The 17,926-nt window shown below is 48.4% G+C and overlaps 1 pseudogene; it reads right to left on the bottom strand.

The window, feature by feature from the left end:
- Window positions 1-7,586: 7,586 nt before the first annotated feature.
- Window positions 7,587-8,274, bottom strand: LOC123191603 (UDP-arabinopyranose mutase 1-like; annotated as a pseudogene).
- Window positions 8,275-17,926: the final 9,652 nt, after the last annotated feature.

The following is a 17,926-nucleotide window of genomic DNA, read 5'->3' on the forward strand; positions in this document are numbered from 1 at the left end:
TCAAGGAGGCGGAGGCCGTAGGTGTTCATGATATCACAGAAGAACTCCGAGAAGGGCGGGCAGAGCCCGCAATAGAAGAACAGCGCGAAGAATGGGTACCCGTTTGGAGCCAGTTCCGAAGCAGCGGCCGGGAGTACCCTCGTGCGCGGATGCGCCCGCGTCTCCGTCGCCCAAAAGAGGTAGAAGCACTCCCTCAGCTCCTTCGTGCCGAGCTGGGGGGAGAAGATCGCCCGCTCCTTCCGCAGCGCTGCGAGCCGCTGCGCCTCGGCCGACTTCACGCCCTTTCCCTTGTCGGCTTTCGGAGCCATGGCGAAGGTGGTGGGGGAGGTCGACGGCGTTGGTGATGCTGGTGGCAATGGGGGGCGGAGCGCTGCTCTCTCGGCTTCAAGAAGAAGGGGGGGAGCGGTAGAGGTTCGTGAAGATGGAGTAGTAGCAACCAGTGAGGGGGAACGAACTGCCCCTGTTTCCTCTGCTTATAAAGAGGGACGGGGCGGACGTTTCGCCCTTTTGAATAAAGAACCACCCACGATGTCTCCCACGACGCCGCATTCAACGTGTGTCGTTAGGGGAGAGCGCGGTGGATACGGAGCGAGATTCGGCGTGGCCCAGTCCGCGTGTGCCCGTGCCCTATCTTGGGCCTGGCCCAACAGCGCTCGGCACCGTGTCTGGCCTAGGCCCGGGGGCTCCTGTCGGTGTACTAGAATAGGGATACCCTAGTACCCCGAACTTGTGCACGGGCAGTTGCAGCACCCCGCAGCAAGGCTTGCCGGGCGAACGCCAAGATCCTCCGTGGTTCCCTTGGAGCCATTCAAGAACAAAGTATTTAAGCTCAGGAGACAAGGCCCCGGCAAGAGGAGCTTGCCGGGAAGGCCAACCAAGGCACTTCAAGGAACTTGCCGCGACGCGCCACGCGCTCCGGCAAGGCAACAAGGCCCCGGCAAGAGGAGCTTGCCGGGAAGACCAACCAAGGTACCTCGAGGCCCGGTGAGCGACAAGCTTCCGAACCCGACAAGATAACAGCAGCGGCAAGGCGCTTGCTGCGGCAGGCGACCACTCTGTGCCCACGCTCCAGTGCATCCACCAACGTGTCGCTCTGGGGGCCTCTCCAGGCGCGCGTGGCGGGAGGCTGTGCAGCCAGCGGTGCGCAGTGGCATGCGAAGCTGACAAGATCGCCATCGTGGTGAACGGTGGCGCCCCTAACGGTCCTTTTCTGCACTATTTGGGCGACTCAGACGGGCATTTAATGCCCTTGTCCCCTGCCGTCAGGGTTAGGTAGGGTGCACTGTACAAGTAACTGTACCAACCACCTCACTTTTTACATTTGTACCCTTCTCTGCGTTGCCACCTGTCGGTGACCCCTATACCGTATAAAAGGAGGCCCATGCGCAACGTAGAGGGGGTTCGACTGGTTGAGAACCCAGAAAAACACTATGCTCTCTCTCTGGAGCAAGAACACAAGATAATCAAACAAGCAGCAGTAGGAGTGTTATCTCTCCGGAGAGCTCCGAAGCTGGGTAAACTGCTCGTGTGCTTTGCCTCGATCTGCTCTTCGTGTGATCTCCGCCCCCCGCCGAACCGAAAGGGGCTCGGTCCGCCGGCCCCATAGGTGTTCGTGGATCAGTTTCCCCGACAGTCGCATTGCTTTCCCTAATCGCCGAACATAATTACGCAGGCCACCACGAGCCAACATCGAGGTATCATCGGACGGCTCCCTGGGTTCGTCGGACATGGATAGCAATCCAGTCCCGACTGCCACCTCCCCTCATCCCGCCGACGACGCTGAGGTGTTGTCTCAAGAGGCACCGGATCGAGGGGAGACAGTCCCAGAGGTGCCTCAAGGCGACCTTCCGGACTCCGGGAGCAGAGGGGATGGCCCCCCTGAGAGCTCCGAGTTCGGCCCTCAGCCGAACACCGCGCCGGAACCTCCAGCTGTTCCGGGCTCGGGCAGGCTATCTCCTTCTAAGAGGGGTGAGACACCTGTGCCGGTGACCTCTGTCCATCCAGAGGTGCCGGACAATCTATTGGAAGCGCTTTGTAGCGCTTCCATCGAGGAGGAGCACCGCACTATAATGAGTGCGGTGATCCAGAAGGTTCAGTCCGCCAAGAGCGGATTGACTGAAGCCTGTACTAGCCTTCTAACAGGCTTCGAGGTAAGTGTTTTAAAATGTAGTAGAAGTATTACCACATAGATAGTAGCCCCTGATGCTTTGTTCGGTGTTCGCAAAGAAAAGCCGAACAGAGGATCAAATAATATCGCAGGAGTCTAATATAAGTGTGTCACTATGCATATGCAGGCTTCTCTGCTGGCGTCCGCCGCACTAACTGCGGAGGTCGCCGTACTGAAGCAGGACCTCGATGGGTCCAAGAAAGAGCTCGGCCTTGTCAAGAGGCAGCTCGAGGAGAACGAGGGTAAGTAGCACCCCATCTCTCTCTCTCTCTCTATATATATATATATATAAAGGACACGATTGCAACATGACAGGATCATTGTATGTTTTGCCAGGGGCCACGACCGAGGTGGCGACCCTGAAGCAAGCGCTGACCAAGGCCGAATATACAGCGACCAAGGAGCGCACCGAGCGAGAGAGGCATGAGGCTCGGGTGGGCGAGGTACAGCAAGAGCTCCAGGCTCTCGTGACGAAGCACGAGGCGTTGGAGCTTGACTTGGAGACGCGAGAGTCTGAGCTTGCCGCGGCCCGTGAGAGCACGAAGAGTGCCAAGGCCGAGGCCTAGAAGGCCCTTCAGGAGATCAACGCGATGAAGAAGCTAGCGGCGGGTAAGGCTTTCTATATGCAAAGCAAGCATGTAAAAGTGAATTACCGTTTACTTACCCGAATCCGGAGCTCTTCAGGAGCATTCGCAGATTTGCCCCGCAGTGTGTCCGATGCCGCACAATTCTACCAGGCCAAGGACGGAAGCTCGACGAAGAAGCTGTTCTGGTCTCAGTATGCTGAGGCCAAACATCCGGTGCCATTGAGCGACCAGCTGAAGCAGATGGCCGAGCTACATAAGGCGGCCGATCAGGCCATGGACGGCTTAATAGTCCGGTTGTGGCCTGGCGACGCCCTTCCGAACAGCTTCTTCGGCCTGGTGAGGCGGCTTGTGGATGCCTGCCCCCGGCTGGAGGTCGTCAAGCGATCCGTCTGCATAGAAGGTGCACGCCGGGCTTTTGCCCGTGTAAAACTGCAGTGGGTCAAGCTAGATGCCGTGAAGCTAATCAAGGAGGGGCCACCAGAGGGCAAGGAACACCGCCACCCCGAGATGTACTACAAGGGTGTTCTGCCGGGTGCCCGTCGTATCGCGGATGAGTGTTCGCAAAATGTAATATTTGAATGAGACTTGCTCGTGTTGTCCTGTATGTATGAAAACTTGTATCATGTTCGCTATGCAACGCTTGTTAGAATTTAAAATATTAGCACTCTTGTTCCCATGTTTGAGTCCTTCGAGGGAGGTGCTCAGCACAACGAACAAGGCAACCGGACTAATAATGCTTTATCACTCTCACTTAGCCATAGAATTCTATAATTTCAAATTTTGGCGAAGCCCCTGGTATTTGGAAGGCCGAATTCGGGGCACGATACACGCCTGTAAGCCAGACGGAGCCGGCCCCTCGCCCTAAGCGGCATAAGTCTTTAGGGACTTGGAAAACCTCGCCGAACAGCGACCAGTCTCTCGCCTTATCATGACAGTCAGTTTTAGCTTTCTCTACTGAGGTGCTCGGCCCGGCAGAACCGGGGCACAATCGCAGTAGTTCTCCTAGTGCTACCTTAGCCGATAGAGCGGAACGTAAGGTACCAAAACATAGGATCCGGGCAAACCTAACATTTGACCAAAGACATGATTCGAAGCTGATGCATATAATGCTATAAGTTCGGGGTGCCGCACTTCTGAAAGTGTTCGGACTTTTCACACCATATTGTGGGTACGTAAGCCCCTGGTGTATTGGTCGTACCAGAGTGTACGGTTGCAAGGTGTCATTAGTGTTCACACACACACACACACACACACACACATATATATATATATATATATATATATACATACATACATAAACACTATTCTGATTACGGGATCAGAATAATATTCTGATCACAACATGTACTTCCCAAGTAACGCGCCTGACCTTCCCCGAGTACTAGGTTGAACTTCAGCTAAAAGGTGTCCAAATGGGGCTTGCGATATACCGTTGGATAGCTATGTACATCAGTATCATGACCCAAGTGAAAATTTTGGCAAAATGTAAGCGGTTTAAGAGCAGTTTTGAAAACCGTTTTTTCTTCATACAAAAAACGTGAATCGTATTTTTGATCGCATTTTAAAACCGTTTATCGGAATGAGGCAAATAATATGGCGTTGGAAATCTATTGCAAAACCTCTCCTTCCACATGTTGAAAGTTTTCTCTAATTCCCTACGGTTAAAGAGTAATTCATAAAATCGTAAAATTTCGTAAACCGAACACCCGAGTTCGTATTTTTGACGCCATTTCTAAACGGCTAATCCAATTGAGGCAAATAATATGGCGTTGGAAAGCTTATGAAAATGCGCTACTTTTTTATGTTAAAAGTTTTTTCTAATTTTGAATGGTTTAAAAGTAACTTAGAAAATGGTATAAGTTCCACCGAGTTCGTATTTTTGAGCTAATTTTTTAACTGTACGTCCAAATGCAGCAAATGATATGGCGTTGGAAAGCTTGAAGAAATGTGAAACTTTTTTGTATATATTGTTTCTCCTAATTCACTACGGTTTTATGTCAGTTTTGAAAATGGTTAAAAACCTATTTTTGCCGTAATTTCTACAAACTTTATCGGAATGGAGCAAATAATATACCGTTGAAAAGCTACGGAAAATGCGAAACTTTTTCATGTTGATGGTTTTCTCTGATTCCTAGCCGTTTTCAAGTAATTTCGAAAACGGCGGGATCATGCGTTCTGCCTTTATCGCGAAACAGATTCTTCGAAAATGCACCGCGTGAAGAACCTGGACTTCTCGGCGCGTGTACCTGAACTTCATTCTATTTTTCACGTGATTTTTTTGCTCGTAGGTCTCCATCCACTGCTCGTAGCTCTCCATCCACTCATCGAAATTGAGCAAGTGATATACCGGTGGAAAGCTGCTGTAAGCACTTAACTTTCCCGTGTTGATCGTTTTTTCATACTCGCGACGATTTTAAAAGTTTTTCATCTGAAATTCATTCAATGTAGTAGCCGAACTTCCTGCTGTTTTCAGTTGAACTTCTGTGACGTATTTTCGTTTGTAATTTTCTCATCCATTCGTCAGTGTTACACAAATGTTATTTCCTTTTATACAAATCTGTCTCACAATATTTTTTTTGACTTTCTTCGACGAAGGACTTGAACTTATAACAACAAAACTTTTTGCCTTTTCTTTTTTGTTCTTTTTAATACAAAATGCACACCGTGTATTACATGAACTTCTAGCAGTTATCAACCTGAACTTCTCTCGGTTACATGAAAATATTTGAGTTTTTTTATGAATTTTTAATCTTATTTTTTCTTAATCTTTTTTTATGAATTTTGAAGCGCTCTATTTTTAATAGTTGAACTTCTTGTTATTTTATTTTTGAACTTCTTGTTTCCATTCTTTAATAACAAGGAAAATCTGAGTTTTCTATAATCATCGAACTTCTCCATCTTTTTAATATGGACTTCCTTGTTTTATTTCTTAATCCTTTTTTATGAAATTTTGAAGCGCTCTATTTTTTTAAAGTTGGACTTCTTGTTAATTTATTTTTGAACTTCTTGTTATTTTATTTTTGAACTTCTTGTTTCCATTCTTTAATAACGAGGGAAATATGAGATTTTTCTATAATCATCGAACTTCTCCGTCTTTTTAATATGGACTTCCTGTTTTTTTTTCTTAATCTTTTTTATAAAATTTTGAAGCGCTCTAGTTTTTAAAGTTGAAATTCTTGTTATTTTATTTTTGAACTTCTTGTTTCCATTCTTTACTAACGAGGAAAATCTGAGTTTCCTATAATCATTGAACTTCTCCATCTTTTTAATATGGACTTCCTAGTTTTATTTATTTTAGTAATGGAAAAAATCCTACTTTCTAATAGACATCGAACCACTCCGTTTTTAAATTTGAACTTCTAGGTTTATTTTAACAGAGAAATCTTTTTTACAAAATTGTTTGAGATGCTTTTTCTAATGACCTTTGGGTTTTTTTGGATGAAAGTTTTTGTTATGTGATACCTCTGAACTTAGTTTTTTCTAAAACATGAACTTCATGTTCGAAAAGCAAAAAATTACACAAGAATATACATGCACAGTACAACACCAATTCATATTACACACAACACTATGTGCTGGTACACTATGTGCAGGCATTACACACAATACTATGGTCATCTTCCACGACCGCGACGGCGGAGCAGGACGACGCCGCGGCCGGGCCTCGCGCGTGAACATCAAACTCTTTTTTATTACAACGTCTTCGTTTATTTTTTTAGAAACATGGAAATATGATTTTTTTAACTATTTGAAGTTTTAACTTTTTTACAGTTTGAAATTTTCAAAATTTTCTAGACGGAACTCAAGTAAATTTTTCCATAAGCCAAATACAGAAACAATCAAACAAAAGAAGGACATAGTTTCAATTCTTTCCTGCTTGTTGCTATACGAACATTTTTCATATAAAAAAGACATACTGTACCTCTCATTCCTCACCACACTTCGAACAGAAAAAGGTATAAGAGCACATGTTTGGATGGTTAGTGCTACCTCGAGTTAGGAGGAATAACTACAGAGAATCAAAACTGAATGTTTTTATGTTTGTACTTTAGGCAAACAAAACCACCTGCTCCTTTTGAATTGCTTGGTCAGCAGGATGACACAATGGACATCGACAGGCATCCGTGCTCATCTTTTTTCTAGTTTTTGGTGAAGTTCGACTTAGTCTGCAGGAGAAGCACGAACGTGCTCATCTTTTTTCTAGTTTTTGGTGAAGTTTGACTTGGTCCGCAGCAGAAGCACGAACGTGCTCATCTTTTTTCTAGTTTTTGGTGAAGTTCGACTTGGTCTTTAGGAGAAGCACGAAGGTGATCACCGATGGCTGAGCCAGAAGGAGACTGTTCCTTCCTTTTTATAGAATTTCACATGGGGAAATTAGGAAGAAGACGCTAAGAACTCTGCTGCTGCTGTAGTTGACCTACTAGTAGCGTACGAATTGAACTTCAGTTAAGCTGCTTTTTGCTGCCGAGGAGACGATGCGGCTGCCGGTGATGCACTGCTTGAGTGGCGTACCATCGTTTTGCCGCTCTATCCAGTCGCAATTCTTGCCAGTTGTTGTGAAATGTCAAAATACATACAGGTAGTAATATATGAACTTTTGGGGAAATAATAAATGAACTTCTAAAATACATTTTTGTTTTCTCACATAAACAAAATAAGAAACATCATGCTTTTCTCACATACAGGCAGCTAATGTTTTGTAGTACACAACAGCCTGAACCTGAATACCTGATGCACGCATTGAACCTACGAACTGAAGAAACCGGTATACGCCGGCTCACCGCCTGCTTAGTATGCTAATGCAAAAAAAGGTTCTCTCCCTCGATCTCGATCTACTTCCCCTTGAGCTTGCCGTTGGCGTCGGCCTCCTTGGAGTCCTTGGAGTTGAGCATGTCCCGGGCCTCGATCCAGATCACCATGGCATCGGCGAGCTTGATGAAGTAGGGGTTGATCTTGCCGAGCTTCTCCTTGACCTGCTGCGAGAGCGAGATGTAGCACTTCTGCATGGTGTCGCATTCCTTGTCAGCTTCACGACCTAGAAGAAGGGGATGATGTCCTCGATGCCCTTGTACTCCTTGAGGTTCACGAACGGGTTGCTGGCCTTGCTATGCTAGATGTAGGGCAGCCCCGTCTTGACTCCTAGCCCAAGGTGGTCGCAGATCACCTGCACACATACACAAATTATTTAGTAAAAGTTCAGTACAGCCGGACCAAACTCAAAGACGATGTGTGTGTTTAGTTTAGTTATAGTTGCCTTGATGCACCAGTCGGCCACATGTCATCGTAGCGTCCGATGGGCTGGCCGTCGCCCATGAGGCCGAAGTATATGGGCGGGCCGATGAGCTCGCGGTCGAAGACCAGGTTCATGCCGCACATGGAGGAGGAGTAGGAGGGCGCGCCGGAGCAGAGGGTAGGCTGCACCGAAGGGGAGGGAAGGTCAAGGTGGCGTAAAGGGAAGTTCGCGCCGGACGGGAGGGAAGGGCGCGCCGCACTGCACCACCGGGCGATGGACGGTGACATCGCGGCGGCCGGATGGGGGCGACGGACGGATCTCGCGGTTGGGACGGCAGCTGGATCCTGCGGTGGGGGCGGCACCGCAGCCGGATCTGAGGCGTGTGGCGGAGTTGCAGCTGGATCCGGGGGACGGTGACGGCGGGGTTGTAGGAGGAGACCGCCGGCGGGACCCATGGGCCGGGGGGGCGCTCTGGTGGCGGGAGCGCGCTGGGAAGAAGGGGCGGCCGAACCTGGCGCGGCGCTGGATCCGCTCGTCGGCGGCGGCGGTAGGTGGCCGGAGTTAGGCGCGCCGGCAGGATGTAGGGTGGCGGTGGTGGATCGGGAGAAGTTCATCGGCGGCGGCGCGATGCCGTGAGGAGTGTGCAGATGGGATCAGGAGAGGGTAGTGGAGGGAGTCGTGGGAAGTGGGTGGGGTGGGTTTTTTCCTTTGACCGGTCGGGTGGGTTTTCTCAGGAGTTCGGGAATGCCTCTTCGGGCCCTATATAGGGCGCGCCGTGATCCAAATAGTTATTCTAATCCTGGGATTAGAATAGTGCTACTCTCTCTCTCTATATATATATATATAACAAAAATGCAATAATAGTCGTAATGTCATGCATTGTATATTAAAAATTTGCATTAAAGCAGAGTGATACAGATAGTGCAATAAGCAAAAGAGTAGGACTATGTCCCTTCCAAGGGCGAGCTGAGGAATGATATGAAATCTGTAATCAACCTGGGAATTTCGTTGTATAACGTAGTTGTCTGCCTCCTTGGTTGCTGTATCATGTGTTCGGCAATAGAGCTGCCAGACGGTGTTTCCAGAGATTAAAGTCCTGAAAGAAAAAGAAAAATAACCAAACGGGAAGCCCCTAGTGCGGTTTAGGCTGCGTTTTGGGGCGTGCCACAGTTGTGCCCTCCCCTCCCCACCTGTGCCCATGGTATTTTTAATGTGTAATTATGTACGCGTGGCACGAATAACGCCGTTGGGCTGGGATTGGGGTGGCCGCCGTATTGCTACGCGAGCTCAGATCGCGCCAGGCGGTCTGTATACCGATTGCCCCGAGCGCGCTTGAAGGTGTTCGGGGTTTGAAACGCCGAACTGGTAGATTGCCTTGAGAGGCTGCTTTGCGCTTCTGCTACAAGGGCCGCGGTGTGCTCCTCTGTTCGGAGAGAGCGCTCTGTGTTTCCATTGACTGTAATAACTTCGCAAGGTCATGGCATCTTGAGCTTGAGGTATGCATAATGTGGTACCGCATTGAATCTAGCAAATGCGGTTCGTCCGAGCAGCGCGTGATAACCACTACGGAACGGGACTATATCGAAGATTAACTCTTCGCTCCGAAAGTTATCCGGGGATCCGAAGACCACTTCTAGTGTAATTGAGCCTATGCAGTGGGCCTCTACGCCTGGAACGACGCCTTTAAAGGTCGTTTTTGTGGGTTTGATCCTTGAGGGGTCTATACCCATTTTGCGCACTGTGTCCTGATAAAGCAGGTTCAGGCTATTGCCGCCATCCATAAGGACTCGAGTGAGGTGAAATCCGTCGATGATTGGGTCTAGGACCAGTGCGGAGAATCCGCCATGACGGATACTAGTGGGGTGGTCCCTGCGATCGAAGGTGATCGGATAGGAGGACCAAGGGTTGAACTTTGGGGCGACTGGCTCCAATGCATATACATCCCTGAGCGCACGCTTTCGCTCCCTCTTGGGTATGTGGGTTGTGTATATCATGTTCACCGTCCGCACTTGCGGGGGAAACCTCTTCTGTCCTCCAGTGTGCGGCTGCCGGGGTTCTTCCTCGTCATCGCCATGCGGCCCCTTGTCCTTGTTTTCGGCAATTAACTTGCCGGCCTGCTTGAACACCCAACAATCCCTGTTGGTGTGATTGGCTGGCTTGTCTGGGGTGCCGTGTATTTGACACGAGCGATCGAGTATATGGTCCAAGCTGGACGGACCCGACATACTTTGTTTGAATGGATTTTTCCGTTAACCGGGTTTAGAGCCTTTGAATCCGGCATTGACTGCCGTATCCTTAGTACTTTCGCTGTTAATGCGGCGCTTATGCTTGTTGCGACGTGACCAGCTATTGCCGTCCTTGGTATCTGAGGTACCATGGTTCTTTGATATGTTATTACTGCGAGCCAACCAACTGTCTTCTCCCGCACAAAAGCGGGTCATGAGCGTCGTGAGAGCTGCCATAGATTTCGGCTTTTCCTGACCAAGGTGCCCGGCTAGCCACTCGTCTCGGATGTTGTGCTTGAAAGCCGCTAAGGCCTCCGCATCCGGACAGTCGATGATTTGATTTTTCTTTGTAAGGAACCAAGTCCAGAATTGCCTGGCCGACTCTTGTGGCTGCTGAATTATGTGGCTCAAGTCATCGGCGTCTGGTGGTCGCACATAAGTGCCCTGAAAGTTGTCGAGGAATGTGGCTTCCAGATCTTCCCAACAGCTAATGGAGTCTGTTGGCAAGCTATTAAGCCAATGTCACGCTGGTCCTTTGAGTTTTAGTGGGAGGTACTTGATGGCATGTAAGTCATCACCGTGGGCCATGTGGATGTGGAGGAGGAAGTCCTCAATCCATACTGCGGGATCTGTTGTGCGGTCGTATGATTCAATGTTTACAGGTTTGAAACCTTCTGGGAATTGATGTTCCATTACTTTGTCTGTGAAGCATAAGGGGTGTGCGGCGCCTCTGTATTGGGCTATATCACGACGCAGCTCGAATGGGTCCTGCCCGCTGTGTTCGGCCCGGCCGAATTTGCTTTTACTGTATCCGGCATGACGTTTACCGTCTCATAGAGTGGTGCGCCCTCGTGATCCGTAGATCGATCTTGAATGCTTTGCTTTGTCCTCTAATATGTCTCGCAGGTCTGGCGTATCTCCCCATGCCTTTTTATTTGGATGGTGTTGGGGTGGAGGCGGAGCTTTTGGCTGGAATGCCTCTCTATCGCGGCCACGAGGTGGCCGATCAGCCATGTCATACGCTTCTTCCTCCAGTCGGGGTAGTAACCTGCGCCTTGGGTAACTCTTGGAGGGACGCTCGAGTTTATATTCCTCGGCCACGAGGACTTCAGTCCATTTGTCAGCTAGCAGATCTTGATTAGCTTGAAGCTGCTGCTGCTGCTTTTTCTTCAGGCTATTTGCCGTGGCCATAAGCCTGCGCTTGGAGCGCTCTTGTTCGACGGGATCCTCTGGTACGGCGAATTCATCATCGCCGAGGCTTGCCTCGTCTTCGGAGGGGGGCATGTAATTGTCATCCTCCTCCTCTCCGCCAGCCGCTCTCTCAGGAGAGCTGGCTCCTTCATCCTCCTGCTCTAAATCTTGCCGGAGGGGATTGTTGTTGTCTTCGGCGCTATCCGGAGTGTTATTATCTCCTGTGCCAGTATCACCACTTTTGCTTTGGTGGGACTTAGAGCGGCACCGCTGACGTCGGCGCTTGGGTTGCTTCTTGGAGGGGTCATCCTCTGCTATCTCGTCGCCATTGCCTTCATTGGGTGTATCCACCATGTATATGTCATACGACGAGGTGGCTTTCCAGTGCCCTATAGGTGCTGGTTCATGTTCGTCTCCTACATCGTCGTCCATACCGTCGATGTCTTCAGAGTCGAAGTCGAGCATGTCGGTTAAATCATCAATAGTGGCTACAAAGTGGGTGGTGGGTGGGTGTCGAATTTCTTCGTCGTCCGCATCCCAATCATGTTGGCCATAATCCGGCCAGGGCTCTCCTGACAAAGAGAGAGACCTTAGTGAATTCAGAATGTCGCCGAAGGGCGAGTGCTGAAAGATATCCGCGGCGGTGAATTCCATGATCGGCGCCCAATCGGATTTGATTGGCAGGGGCGCGGATGGTTCGGGGTCCAGAAGAGAGTCCGGCACCTTGGAGTCACGGGCTGCGCAGAGGATTATGCTAGTGTTTGGCTCGATCACCGTCGAGACTGCAGCCCCTGAGGCGGTGTCTAGCCACCCGTCCTCGATTGGCGCAGCTGGCTCCGAGCTAAGGGTCAGAGCTGATGTGGGCGCGGCCTCTGGGATACCGTCCGGTGGTAGAGCTAGGACATACCCATCGCGATAGGGCGGCGCGCCCGGCTGTGGCTCGAATCCGTCGAAGATCAAGTCCCCATGGATGTTGGCCGTGTAATTCAAACTTCCAAATCTGACCTGATGGCCAGGGGCGTAGCTTTCAATCTGCTCCAGATGGCCAAGTGAATTAGCCCACAGTGCAAAGCCGCCGAATACGAGGATCTGTTCGGGGAGAAAAGTCTCACCCTGGACCGCATCGCTATCGATGATAGTAGGAGCCATCAAGCCTAACGACGACGACACAGAGGAACTCTCAATGAAAGCACCAATGTTGGTGTCAAAACCGGCGGATCTTGGGTAGGGGGTCCCAAACTATGCGTCTAGGCCGGATGGTAACAGGAGGCAAGGGACACGAAGTTTTACCCAGGTTCGGGCCCTCTTGATGTAGGTAAAACCCTACGTCCCGCTTGATTAATATTGATGATATGGGTGTTACAAGAGTAGATCTACCACGAGATCAGAGAGGCTAAACCCTAGAAGCTAGCCTATGGTATGATTGTATGTTGTGATTGTTGTCCTACGGACTAAAACCCTTTGGTTTTTATAGACATCTGAGAGGGTTAGGGTTACACAAGGTCGGTTACAAAGGAGGAGATATCCATATACGTATTGCCTAGCTTGCCTTCCACGCCAAGTAGAGTCCCATCCAGACATGAGACGAAGTCTTCAATCTTGTATCTTCATAGTATAACAGTCCGGCCAATGGAGATAGTCCGGCTGTCCGGAGACCCCCTAATCCAGGACTCCCTCAGTCCTATGCATCTGCTCGGGCAGTGGGCCAAAAGAAACCTATACGGAAGGCCTTGCTTATGAGGGCCCGAGCTGCAGCGTGATGGCCGATGAGGCCAGCATGTATTTCGTCCAAGAGCTGCCGCCCCTCCTCTTTGAAGATACATCTTTGAAGAACTCCAGTAGTGCTTTTCTTGTAGAGTTCTCCTTCATGAACTTTGTAGGCTTTGGAGCATCCAACTATGCAACGGGCCTCGTTTGGGTCATCAGGGAGCTCCTGCCTATTAAGGTAGGCTAGGAAGGGTTCGGTCCATCGAGCGATTACCACCATGATTGCATGGGCGGAAGGTGTTGGCTCGGTGCCCGAGCCCCCGGTGATATCCAAGTCGTCTTTGGCATCCGAGGGTGTGAGCGGCGCCGGACTGGTATTTACGCTCTTGTCCTGCCATACCATGGATGGCTTGAAAAGTCTTTCCACAAAGGTGTTAGGCGGGACGCGGTCGCGTTTAGCTCCTAGTCGAGCAAGGATGTCTGCTGCTTGATTACTGTCTCGGGCCACATGGTGGAATTCAAGCCCTTCAAACTGAGCTGATATTTTGAGTACAACATTGTAGTAGGTCGCCCTCTTCAGATCTTTTGCATCGAATTCTCCATTAATTTGAGATATCACGAGGTTTGAATCCCCACGCACCTCAAGGCGTTGCATGCCCATAGAAACGGCCATCCGAAGTCCATGCAGTAGTGCTTCATATTCTGCCACTTTATTGGAGTCCGTATATATGATTTGTAATACATAACGAACTATGTCCCCTGTAGGGGATGTTAGGATGACACCGGCCCCCAATTCGGCTAACATTTTAGAGCCGTCAAAGTACATCACCTAGTTGGAATATGTGCTATACTCTTTAGGGAGTTCGACTTCTGTCCATTCGGTGACAAAGTCGGCCAACACCTGAGATTTAATAGCTCGGCGTGGCTTGTATGTTATTTCAAATGGTAAGAGCTCGATAGCCCATTTTGCAATGCGGCGGTGGCATCTCGATTGTTTATAATGTCATTGAGTGGTACCTCGGAGGCTACTATGATCGAGCACTCTTGAAAGTAGTGTCGTAGCTTCTCAGATGCCATGAAAACCGCATATGCTATCTTTTGATAGTGCGGCTATCGGGATTTGCATGGTGTGAGGACTGCCGATACATAGTATACTGGTTTTTGGAGTGGGAATTTGTGTCCCTCTTCCTCTCGTTCAACGACAAGCACAATGCTCACCACCTGGTGAGTTGCTGATATGTACAGCAACATAGGCTCATCAACATTTGGTGTGGCAAGGATTGGGTTGTTTGCTCACATGGTTTTTGTTTCTTCCAATCCAGTTGTTGCCACATCCATCCACTGAAAGTGGTCGGTGCATCAGAGTAGGTGATAAAGTGGCAGTGCCTTTACTCATAGTCTGGAGATGAAACGGCTCAATGCTGCCACGCACCCCGCTAGCTTGGCGACCTCTTCACCGATGGTCCTTCTCTTCTCGTCAGAGAAACGTCATAGGGGTAGGTGGACAGGCTTGGCATCCTTGCGGACGTGGAGTTTGTGCTCGGCGTACTTCCTCGGGATACCAAGCATGTCCTTTGGGGTCCATGCAAAGATATTTCGATTCTCATGGAGGAAGTCGGCGAGCTCGCCTTCCTATTTGCTGCTGAGGCGGGTGCCCGCGACAACGTACTTGCTGCAGCCGGGGTCTTCCGGGTTCAACTTCACTTTCTTGGTCTCCTCGGAGGGATTGAACGAGACCTTGATGTCTACTACACAACCTTTTTCTTGTAGACATTGTTGGGCCTCCAAGAGCAGAGGTTTGTAGGATAGTAGCAAATTTCCCTCAAGTAGATGACCTAAGGTTTATCAATCCGTAGGAGGCGTAGGATGAAGATGGTCTCTCTCAAACAACCCTGCGACCAAATAACAAGAGTCTCTTGTGTCCCCAACATACCCAATACAATGGTAAATTTTATAGGTGCACTAGTTTGGCAAAGAGATGGTGATACAAGTGCAATATGGATGGTAGATAAAGGTTTTTGTAAACTGAAAATATAAAAACATCAAGGTAACTAATGATAAAAGTGAGCACAAACGGTATTGCAATACGTTGAAACAAAGCCTAGGGTTCATACTTTCACTAGTGCAAGTTCTCTCAACAATAATAACATAATTGGATCATATAACTATCCCTCAACATGCAACAAATAGTCACTCCAAAGTCACTAATAGCGGAGAACAAACAAAGAGATTATTGTAGGGTACGAAGCCACCTCAAAGTTATACTTTCTGATCGATCTATTCAAGAGTCCGTAGTAAAATAACATGAAGCTATTCTTTCTGTTCAATCTATCCTAGAGTTCGTACTAGAATAACACCTTAAGACACAAATCAACCAAAACCCTAATGTCACCTAGATACTCCAATGTCACCTCAAGTATCTGTGGGTATGATTATACGATATGCATCACACAATCTCAGATTCATCTATTCAACCAACACAAAGAACTTCAAAGAGTGCCCCAAAGTTTCTACCGGAGAGTCAAGACGAAAACATGTGCCAACCGTTATGCATAAGTTCACGACGTCACGGAACCCGCAAGTTGATCACCAAAACATACATCAAGTGAATCACGTGATATCCCATTGTCACCACAGATAAGCACATGCAAGACATACATCAAGTGTTCTCAAATCCTTAAAGACTCAATCCGATAAGATAACTTCAAAGGGAAAACACAATCCATTACAAGAGAGTAGAGGGGGAGAAACATCATAAGATCCAACTATAATAGCAAAGGTCACGATACATCAAGATCGTTCCGAATCAAGAACACGAGAGAGAGAGAGAGAGAGAGAGAGAGAGAGAGAGATCAAACACATAGCTACTGGTACATACCCTCAGCCCCGAGGGAGACCTACTCCCTCCTTGTCATGGAGAGTGCTGGGATGATGAAGATGTCCACCGGAGAGGGATTCCCCCCTCCGACAGGGTGCCGGAATGGGTCTAGATTGGTTTTTGGTGGCTACAGAGGCTTGTGGAGGCGGAACTCCCGATCTATTGTGCTCTCTGATGTTTTTAGGGTATATGGAGATATATAGGCGGAAGAAGTACGTCAGGGGGGCCACGAGGGGCCCACGAGGGTGGTGGGCGCGCCCAGGGGGTGGGTGCCCCCCTACCTCATGGCCTCCTCGAAGCTTCCCTTACATGCACTTCAAGTCTTCTGGGCTTCTTTCCTTCCAAAAATGGGTTCCGTGATGTTTCAGGTCAATTGGACTCCGTTTGGTTTTCCTTTTCTTTGAAACCCTAAAACAAGGTAAAAACAGAAACTGGCACTGGGCTCTGGGTTAATAGGTTAGTCCCAAAAATGATATAAAAGTGTATAATAAAGCCCATAAACATCCAAAACAGTAGATAATATAGCATCAAGCAATCAAAAATTATAGATACGTTGGAGACGTATCAGGATGCACCGGCGAAGTTTGCACCAACTCGCGAGGTGAGAAAGGGCAATGCACGGTACCGAAGAGGCTAGTAATGATGGAAGGGTGAGAGTGCGTATAATCCATGGACTCAACATTAGTCATAAAGAACTCACATACTTATTGAAAAAATCTACAAGTCATCAAAAACCAAGAAATACCCGCATGATCCTACGGGGATAGATTGGTAGGAAAAGACCATCGCTCATCCCCGACCGCCGCTCATAAGGAAGGCAATCAAAGAAACACCTCATGCTTCAAATTTGCCACACAACGGTTACCATACGTGCATGCTACGGGACTTGCAAACCTGAACACAAGTATTTATCAAATTCACAATTACTCAACTAGCATGACTCTAATATTACCATCTTCATATCTCAAAAAATTTATCAAGTATCAAACTTCTCATAGTATTCAATGCACTTATATATATGAAAGTTTTTATTATACCCATCTTGGATGCCTATCATATTAGGACTAATTTCATAACTAAAGCAAATTACCATGCTGTTCTAAAAGACTCTCAAAATAATATAAGTGAAGCATGAGAGTTCATCTCTTTCTATAAAATAAAACCACCACCGTGCTCTAGAAAGATATAATTGAAGCACTAGAGCAAATGACAAACTACTCCAAAAGATATAAGTGAAGATCAATGAGTAGTCAAATAATTATGCAACTATGTGAAGACTCTCTAACATTTAAGAACTTCAGATCTTGGTATTTTATTCAAACAGCAAGCAAAACAAAAGAAAATAAAATGATGCTACAAGCAAAACACATATCATGTGGTGAATAAAAATATAGCTCCAAGTAAAGTTACCGATGAATGAAGATAAAAGAGGGGATGCCATCCGGGGCATCCCCAAGCTTAGGCTCTTGGTTGTTGAGGGAGGCCTGGATTAGGGGGTCTCCGTACAGCCGGACTATATCCTTTGGCCGGACTGTTAGACTATGAAGATACAAGATTGAAGACTTCATCTCGTGTCCGGATGGGACTCTACTTGGCGTGGAAGGCAAGCTAGGCAGTACGGATATGGATATCTCCTCCTTTGTAACCGACCTTGTGTAACCCTAACCCTCTCCAGTGTCTATATAAACCGGAGGGTTTTAGTCCGTAGGACAGAACAAGAAGATACAATCATACCATAGGCTAGCTTCTAGGGTTTAGCCTCTCTGATCTCGTGGTAGATCTACTCTTGTACTACCCATATCATCAATATTAATCGAGCAGGACGTAGGGTTTTACCTCCATCAAGAGGGCCTGAACCTGGGTAAAACTTCGTGTCCCTGCCTCCTGTTACCATCCGCCTAGACGCACAGTTCGGGACCCCCTACCCGAGATCCGCCG

The sequence above is a fragment of the Triticum aestivum genome, chromosome 2A (genome assembly GCF_018294505.1).
Source record: "Triticum aestivum cultivar Chinese Spring chromosome 2A, IWGSC CS RefSeq v2.1, whole genome shotgun sequence".
NCBI classification, from domain to species: domain Eukaryota; kingdom Viridiplantae; phylum Streptophyta; class Magnoliopsida; order Poales; family Poaceae; genus Triticum; species Triticum aestivum.